At 37.7% G+C, this 10,191-nt stretch overlaps 1 long non-coding RNA gene across 1 annotated transcript; it reads right to left on the bottom strand.

Moving 5' to 3' along the window:
* Nucleotides 1–361: 361 nt before the first annotated feature.
* Nucleotides 362–2,483, bottom strand: LOC138987540 (uncharacterized). Its single transcript, XR_011463897.1, has 3 exons — nt 2,347–2,483; nt 926–1,686; nt 362–446 (listed from the first exon to the last, which is right to left on the bottom strand). It is a non-coding gene; the product is annotated as an uncharacterized lncRNA (long non-coding RNA).
* Between the last annotated feature and the right edge of the window lie 7,708 nt (nt 2,484–10,191).

The following is a 10,191-nucleotide window of genomic DNA, read 5'->3' as shown; positions in this document are numbered from 1 at the left end:
TAATTGATTTTTTTTTATTATTTTTAACACATGGAAAATAACCCTTTGGTTATTTCATACAGATTTTTCTTGGCATTTAAACCAAGCCATTTTGTACATATGTTATCATTTTGCACATATGCTATCATTTCTTCCTATTATATATTATTATGTTTTGTGATGTCATTCCCTGAGTGCTATTTCCTGGGATATCTATGGGGAAAAATAGTCTCCTACATTTATCTGAAAAAGACTTCATATTTAGAATGTGTAAAAAACTGTATACATCAAAATAAGACAAAAAAAGACACCAAATTTTTAAGAATTAACTATACAAAACATGATATATAAGTGGCCAATAAACAAGAAAGCATCATTACTCACAGTTGCTGCAGCTAGAGGTCTATGAGGCACATCTAATGCCTGCCACAGTTCACCACTTATGTCACTTCCACAGGCAATTCTTCCTGAGGAGAAATACAAAAAAAGAAAGTTAATGGTATGAACCACATCCCTGTAAAACCAATAATCTCAGGGCCATATTGCCATGCATGCTCTTCTTTATATGGTATTCATTCTAAATTACCTCACCTGTAGCTATCACTTCTGTTGGCCTAAGTGATGGGGTGATGCAAACTTTCAAAAAAGGTCATTAATGGAAAGAAATGACAATCCAACAGAATGGGAGGCAATATTCTCAATACATGAAACTGACAAGGCTTATATTAACAATATATAAAGAAATTTACAAACTAATAAGAAAAAGACAGATAACTCAATAATAAAGTAACATACTTCAATCAAATACTTTTTTTTAAAAAAGGCATACACCCCAAAGGCCAATCAGTCAGTTCAGCTCAGTCACTCAGTCATGTCCAATTCTTCACAACCCCATGGACTGCAGCATGCCAGGCTTCCCTGTCCATCACCAACTCCCAGAGCTTACTCAAACTCATGTCCATTGAGTCAGTGATACTATCCAGTCATCTCATTCTCTGTTGTCCCCTTCTCCTCCTGCCTTCAATCTTTCCCAGCATCACGGTCTTTTCCAATGAGTCAGTTGTTTTCATCAGGTGGCCAAAAATTTGGAGCTTCAGCTTTAGCATCAGTGCTCCCAATGAATATTCAGGACTTATTTCCTTTAGGATGGACTGGTTGAATCTCCTTGCAGTCCAAGGGACTCTCAGGAGTCCTCTCCAACACCGCAGTTCAAAAGCACCAATTCTTCGGCGCTCAGATTTCTTCATGGTTCAACTCTCACATCCATACATGACTACTGGAAAAACCATAACTTTAACTAGATGGACTTTTGTTGGCAAAGTAATGTCTCTGCTTTTTAATATGCTGTCTAGGTTGGTTATTGCTTTTCTTCCAAGGAGCAAGCATCCTTTAATTTCATAACTGCAATCACCATCTGCAGTGACTTTGGAGCCCCCAAAAACAAAGTCTCTCACAGTTTCCATTATTTCCCCGTCTATTTGCAATGAAGTGATGGGACCGGATGCCATGAACTTAGTTTCTGAATGTTGAGTTTTAAGCCAACTTTTTCACTCTCCTCTTTCACCTTCATCAAGAGGCTCTTTAGTTCTTCTTCACTTTCTGCCATAAAGGTGGTGTCATCTGAATATCCGAGGTTATTGATATATCTCCCGGCAAACTTGATTCCAGCTTGTGATTTATCCAGCCTGGTATTCTGCATGATGTACTCTGCACATAAGTTAAATAAGCAGGGTGACAATAAACAGCCTTGACCTACTCTTTTCCCAATTTGGAACCAGTCTGTTGTTCCAGGTACAATAAACATGTATTTGTTGTTCCAAAGGCCAATAAATATATGAAAAAGTAATCAACTCTTTAGTCATTAGAAGAATTAAAATTAAGTGTACTATGAGATACCACTCCCCACATACCAATAAGACTAAAATGAAAATAACAGACATTGCCAAGGATTAATGGCACTGCGGAGCAACTGGAACACTCCTACACTGCTGATGGAAGTATAAATTGGTACAGCCACTATGGGAAACTTTCTAGCAGTATCTATTAATACTGATCTTTTAAGTCTACTTTCAGGTATATATTCAACAGAAATGATACATATTTTTCCTAAAACATATCATAGTGTAACTATCTATAATAGCCCCAAACTGAAAAAAAATATCCATCATAATACAATGGATAAATAAATAAAGTCATATTTTTATATGTGCTATTTCAGTTATTCACTGTTGTTTAGCAAACTACCCTAGAACTTAGTGGCTTCAACCACGATTTATTATTTTTGAAAATTTTGTAGGTTGGCCAGGAGGTTCTTCTACTAGTCTCATCTAGATTCACTCATGTGGTTACAGTCATCTGATGTCTCACCTGAATCTGTAGGTCCCAGATGGCCTCTGGAACATGGTTCTGGTTGTCAGTGGGTAACCTCTACTCTCCCATCATGGATAGACTTTCATCTACAGTAGGCTACTTTAGGCTTCTTCACAGCATGGTAATAAAAGGACCTAAGAAGGCAAGAGAGAAATCTGCAAGTGTTCTTAGGGCTAAGCCCTAGAACTTACATAACATAATTTCCACCACAAACTATGCCAAAGCATTTATAAGACGAGCTCAGATTTAAGACACTGAAGGAATAGTCTCCTTTTTGTAAAGGAGAAGCAGCAATAACACATTGCAGAGGGGCATGAACACAGAGAGGCCTGATTTATTGGGAGCCATCGTTACAGCAATCTACCACAACCAATATACAGCAATGAAAATGAATCAATTACTGCTGTAAGCAACAACAGGGATGAACTTCACAATGTTGAGCAAATGATGCAAGTCACAAATATATATAACTTGTTACATTTATATAAAATGCAAAAATCTGCAAAACAAATACATGAAAGAGTCCAACAAATATATCTGTGGTGCTATTGATGTTTTATTCCTTGACCTATGTAGTCATCACATGTGAATTTTTACTTGTGATCATTTATTGTTTTGTTCTTTTGATTTCTGTAATTTTCTATACATTTGTTATACTTCAGGAGAAATTTTATAGACCAAAATAATAACAAAAAAAAAGCATTTTTAAAATAATGGACACAAATATTCTTTAATACCATTCAGGTAGTCCTAAAATATGAACTGATGGATTATTCATTTTACTGCAGCAAGACTGAGAAAGAGTCGAAGGCTGTGGGAGTCAGTCTTGGGGAAATTTGTCTCTATTCTCTTTCTACCTTATTTTGCTTAAGCCTCTACATTAAGGATCAGTTTCCTGGTCATCACTTCTTTTTGACATGATTATTTTCCTCTGCTCACACTCCTCCATTTACTACTGCTGATCCTGGCTAAGGTAATTATTTCTAGGAGATTATTTCTTATGTCTTCTTGTTTATCTACCTTAGATAGTGTTCTAGTCCCAGAACTTCAGTCCTGCTTATCTAAGGAAGTAAAGAATATTTTTCATATTTTTCCTGGCAAGTCAGGTCATTTAACTCTGCTAAGCCCCAGATAATCATGATGGTGTGATCACTCACCTAAGCAACAACAGTCAGACATCCTGTAGTGTGAAGTCATCTGGGCCTTAGGAAGCATCAGTACAAACAAAGCTAGTGGAGGTGATGGAATTCCAGCTGAGCTATTTCAAATCCTAAAAGAAGATGCTGTGAAAGTGCTGCAGTCAATATGCCAACAAATTTGGAAAACTCAGCAGTGGCCACAAGACTGGAAAAACGTCAGTTTTCATTCCAATCCCAAGGAAAGGTAATGCCAAAGAATATTTAAACTACCGCACAACTGTACTCATCTCACACACTAGAAAAGTAATGCTCAAAATTTGCCAAGCCAGGCTTCAACAGTATGTGAACCGAGAACTTCAGATGTTCAAGTTGAATTTAGAAAAGGCAGAGGAAAAAGAGATCAAATTGCCAACCTCCATTGGATCATAGAAAAAGCAAAAGAATTCCAGAAGAACATCTCCTTCTGTTTCATTGACTACGCTAAAGCCTTTAAATGTGTGGATCACAACAAACTGTGGAAAATTCTTCAGGAGATGGGAATATCAGACTAACCTTACCTGCCTCCTGAAAAATCTGTTTGCAGGTCAAGAAGCAACAGTTAGAATCGGACATGGAACAATTGACTGGTTTAAAATTGGGAAAAGGAGTACGACAAGACTGTATATGGTCACCCTGATTATTTAACTTATATGCAGAGTATATCATGTGAAATGCTGGGCTGGATGAAGCACAAGCTGTAATCAAGATTGCTGGGAGAAATATCAATAACCTCAGATATGCAGATGATACCACACTTATGGCAGAAAGTGAAGAGGAACTTAAGAGCCTCTTGATGAGGGTGAAAGAGGAGAATGAAAAAGCTGGCTTGAAGCTCAACATTCAAAAAAGAAGATCATGGCATCTGGTCCCACCACTTTATGGTGAATAGATGAGGAAACAACAGAAACAGTGACAGACTATTTTCTTGGGCTCCAAAATCACTGCAGATGGTTACTGCAGCCATGAAATTAAAAGACACTTGCTCCTTGGAAGACAAGCTATGACCAACCTAGACAGCATACTAAAAAGCAAAGACATTACTTTGCCAACAAAGGTCCATCTAGTCAAAGCTATGGTTTTTCCAGTAGTCACGCATGGATGTGAGAGTTGGACTATAAAGAAAGCTCAGCGCTGAAGAATTGATGCTTTTGAACTGTGGTGTTGGAGAACACTCTTGAGAGTCCCTTGGACTGCAAGGAGATCAAATCAGTCAATCCTAAAGGAAATCAGCCTTGAATATCATTGGAAGGACTAATGCTAAAGCTGAAGCTCCAATATTTTAGCCACCTGATGCAAAGAACTAACTCATTGGAAAAGCCTCTAATGTTGGGAAAGATTGAAGGCAGGAGAAGGGGATGACAGAGGATGAGATGGTTGGATGGTATCACCGACTCGATGGACATGAGTTTGAGCAATCTCTGGGAATTTTTGATGGACAGGGAAGCCTGGCGTACTGCAGTCCATGGGGTCGCAAAGAGTCAGACATGACTGAGCAACTGAAATGATTGACACTTCATGATTTCAATGAGATTTAAATGTGATTTAAATGAAATTTTCCAGAGGTTCCCCCATTTAGTTTGCTACCATATTGAGTCACTTTTCTCAGAAATGCAGCTTCTTGCAGCTTTTTCCTAAATGGGTTCAAATCATTTTGTATATAAGCAATACTGTGCAGAAGTTAACATTGTAGATTTTGGAATCTAAGTGTCTGGCCTTGACCTTAGACAGATTACTCTCCTATTATCGGCCTTAACTTCCATGTTTATAAAATAGAGATACCTCCTGTTAATTGCCTCTGTGCCAAAATCTACTGGGCTTAAGTAGTTCTTTTAAAGAGGAGATGATATCCCCCAAACACATCTATGTGCCAAAACCTACAAAGAAGGTTTCAAGTATATGTCAATTGTATTCCCTGAAACTTACTTAATTATACATAAACCATTATTTCAGTATCAGCCTGATTATCTCTTCTTAAACATGAGTTCATGAGAACTGGCCTGGAAGCTAGCTATCAGTCAACACAGGAATTGCTTTTTATGCTAAATCTTTTATTTTCATTGAATTGAAGTTTAGAGTTTACAAATAATTAGTTGATTTTAAACTTAAAATATTATTAGGTAGGTAGGATAGATATTATTATCACTATTTTATAGACCAGAAACCTGAAACTTAGAAAGCTGAATTTACTCAAGCCAGTAAATTGCAGAGCTGAAACTCAAATCCAAGTTGTCTGAGTTCAGATCCAGTGTATTATGGTCAACTGTCTCCACAAAGATGGAGACATGCTACATGTTAAATGCGATCCTCTAATGTATCCAGACTGTAATCACAGAATCTCATCCCATCCTTAAGTGACAGTAGATTTCCTTCATAGGAACCTCATCAAAATCATGATTCCTCTTCCCAGAAAAACCCATATTAGTTGTCAGCCACATGTGCAGACACACACATGCACACACACATGCACACACACGTCACATCATTTTGCAAGTAGTTAAAAGAGTTTTAAGGATGCTCTGAACCACAAAGCCAAGTCTAGAGAAATGTCTCCCTTACTCGAATAGCCAAAGCAATCTTGAGAAAGAAGAATGGAACTGGAGGAATCAACCTACCTGACTTCAGGCTCTACTACAAAGCCACAGTTATCAAGACAGTATGGTACTGGCACAAAGACAGAAATATAGATCAATGGAACAAAATAGAAAACCCAGAGATAAATCCAGGCACATATGGACACCTTATCTTTGACAAAGGAGGCAAGAATATACAATGGATTAAAGACAATCTCTTTAACAAATGGTGCTGGGAAATCTGGTCAACCACTTGTAAAAGAATGAAACTAGAACACTTTCTAATACCATACACAAAAATAAACTCAAAATGGATTAAAGATCTCAACGTAAGACCAGAAACTATAAAACTCCTAGAGGAGAACATAGGCAAAACACTCTCTGACATACATCACAGCAGGATCCTCTATGACCCACCTCCCAGAATATTGGAAATAAAAGCGAAAATAAACAAATGGGACCTAATTAACCTTAAAAGCTTCTGCACATCAAAGGAAACTATTAGCAAGGTGAAAAGGCAGCCTTCAGAATGGGAGAAAATAATAGCAAATGAAGCAACTGACAAACAACTAATCTCAAAAATATACAAGCAACTCCTACAGCTCAACTCCAGAAAAATAAATGACCCAATCAAAAAATGGGCCAAAGAACTAAAAAGACATTTCTCCAAAGAAGACATACAGATGGCTAACAAACACATGAAAAGATGCTCAACATCACTCATTATCAGAGAAATGCAAATCAAAACCACTATGAGGTACCATTTCACACCAGTCAGAATGGCTGCGATCCAAAAGTCTACAAATAATAAATGCTGAGAGGGTGTGGAGAAAAAGGAACCCTCTTACACTGTTGGTAGGAATGCAAACTAGTACAGCCACTATGGAGAACAGTGTGGAGATTCCTTAAAAAACTGGAAATAGAACTGCCTTATGATCCAGCAATCCCACTGCTGGGCATACACACTGAGGAAACCAGAAGGGAAAGAGACACGTGTACCCCAGTGTTCATCGCAGCACTGTTTATAATAGCCAGGACATGGAAGCAACCTAGATGTCCATCAGCAGATGAATGGATAAGAAAGCAGTGGTACATATACACAATGGAGTATTACTCAGCCATTAAAAAGAAAACATTTTAATCAGTTCTAATGAGGTGGATGAAACTGGAGCCTATTATACAGAGTGAAGTAAGCCAGAAGGAAAAACACCAATACAGTATAATAACGCATATATATGGAATTTAGAAAGATGGTAAAAATAACCCTGTGTACGAGACAGCAAAAGAGACACTGATGTATAGAACAGTCTTATGGACTCTGTGGGAGAGGGAGAGGGTGGAAAGATTTGGGAGAATGGCACTGAAACATGTAAAATATCATGTATGAAACGAGATGCCAGTCCAGGTTCGATGCGCGATACTGGATGCTTGGGGCTAGTGCACTGGGACGACCCAGAGGGATGGTATGGGGAGGGAGGAGGGAGGAGGGTTCAGGATGGGGAACACATGTATACCTGTGGCGGATTCATTTTGATATTTGGCAAAACTAATACAATTATGTAGTTTAAAAATAAAATAAAATTAAAAAAAAAAAAAGAAATGTCTCCCTTATAGATGCTGATCCTGTCCTCCAAGGCTGGTTTTATAGGAGCTTTACTATGTACATTTTGGTTATAGTGCTATATATGTTTTATTTTCAAATTCTTTATCCAAGGCACATATCTTTATTTAAAAATATTTAAATATGCATATAAGTGATTTGGTCTACATGGTAAAAAAGAAATTTAATTGAAATACTCAAGAGTTCACTTCTATTTTCCTAGAAGCTATCTTAACACATTATGGTTTCTTATCATGTTACAGAATTGAATTGAATTGTTAAATAATAGTTATATATTTGAATTTAATTATATATATATGCAATATAATGTGCAATCAAATTGCCAACATCTGTTGGATCATCAAAAAAGCAAGAGAGTTCCAGAAAAAACATCTCTTTCTGCTTTAGTGACTACACCAAAGATTCTGACTGTGTGTTTCACAAAAAAATGTGGAAAATTCCTAGAGATGGGAATACAGACCACCTGATCTGCGTCCTGAGAAATCTGTATGCAGGTCAAGAAGCAATAGTTAGAACTGTACATGGAACAACAGACTGGTTCTAAATCAGGAAAGGAGTATGTCAAGGCTGCATATTGTCACCTTGCTTATTTAACTTATATGCAGAGTACATCATGCAAAATGCCAGGCTGGATGAAGCACAAGCTGGAATCAAGTTTGCCAAGAGAAATATCAATAACCTCAGATATGCAGATGACACCAGTCTTATGGCAAAAAGCAAAGAAGAACTAAAGAGCCTCTTGATGAAAGTGAAAGAGGAGAGTGAAAAAGTTGGCTTAAAACTCAACATTCAGAAAACTAAGATCATGGTGGCAGGTCCAATCACTTCATGGCAAATAGACAGGGAAATAATGGAAACAGTGAGAGACTATTTTTGGGGGCGCCAAGATCACTGCAGATGGTGACTACAGCCTTGAAATTAAAAGATGCTTGCTCCTTGGAAGGAAAGCTATGATCAACATAGACGGCATATTAAAAAGCAGAGACATTACTTTACCAACAAAAGTCCATCTATTCAAAGCTATGGTTTTTCCAGTAATCATGTATGGATGTGAGAGTTGGACTATAAAGAAAGCTAACTGCTGAAGAATTGATGCTTTTGAGCTGTGGAGTTGGAGAAGACTCCTGAGAGTCCCTTGGACTGCAAGGAGATCCAACCAGTCCTTCCTAAAGGAAATCCATGCTGAATATTCATTGGAAGGTCTGATGCTAAAGCTGAAACTCCATTACTTTGGCCACCTGATGAGAAGAACTGACTCATTGGAAAAGACCCTGATGCTGGGAAAGATTGAAGGCAGGAGGAGAAGGGGAAAACAGAGGATGAGATGGTTGGATGGCATCACTGACTCAATGGACATGAGTTTGAGTAAGCTCTGAGAGTTGGTGATGGACAGGGAAGCTGTCTGGCATGCTGCAGTCCATGGAGTTGTGAAGAGTTGAACACAACTGAGCAACTGAACTGAACTGAATGTGCAATGTTTTAGTCACTCAGTCATGTCTGACTCTGCGACTTCATGGACTGTAACCTACCAGGCACCCCTGTCCAGTGAATTTTCCAGGCAAAAATACTGCAGTGGGGAGCAGGGCATCTTTCTAACCCAGGGTTTGAAACCAGGTCTCCAGCATTGCAGGCAGATTCCTTACCGTCTGAGTCACCAGGGAAGCTGCATACACATATTTAATTACTTCTTCAAATCACTTAGATCAGATTTGAACAAACACTTCTTGAGCAAACTCTTAACAAAATATTTTAATATCTTAAAAGTATGTGTTCATGACCCTTTCGGTCAATTGAGTGATTGACTAGTTTCTGATCAATATCAAGTATGCGTGTGAACATTAACGAGAATGGTAAGAGAGGCAAGGGCTCAAACTCTCAACCATGGCTGCACTTCTGAACCACCTGGGGGACCTTTTAAAATGCTTTATTCTGTGGCTCCAGTTTCAGGAATTTTGATATAATGTATAGAGTATGACCTGAACAATGGGATTTTTTTTAATCTAGTTAAGTTTGTACAAAAGTTAACAATCACTGCCCTAATGTATTTGTTTTCCTCCAGAATGGGACAATGCTCAGAAAGCACAAGAGATAATATACTTATTATATTATTATGATCTATCAAGCTAGGATAAATTGAGATTATTTTGAGGAGACGAGCTGAATTTAACTGAAGTATAGCTGATCAAAATGATAAATTCAGCCTTTCTAAATCAGTTTTCATTTTTTCTTATTATAAGTCATATATAATATATAAGCTCTGACTCTAGAAACATGCAGCTACATGCTGATGACATAGTCAATGTAATTAGCCTTTCTACCATGCCTGAAGAATCATAAGCCATGATTTTGCTTAATCAGAATCATGGAATTTAGTATCTGGAAGCCTCACCTGAGCTGTGATGCACTCGCTTATTCTTAACATATCACAAGATGTCATGTATACCAAGTTACATTTGTGAATCATAGTTTAATA

Source organism: Bos mutus, chromosome 4, assembly GCF_027580195.1.
Source record: "Bos mutus isolate GX-2022 chromosome 4, NWIPB_WYAK_1.1, whole genome shotgun sequence".
Lineage (NCBI taxonomy): Eukaryota > Metazoa > Chordata > Mammalia > Artiodactyla > Bovidae > Bos > Bos mutus.
This window is presented reverse-complemented; position numbering and strand designations above follow the sequence as displayed.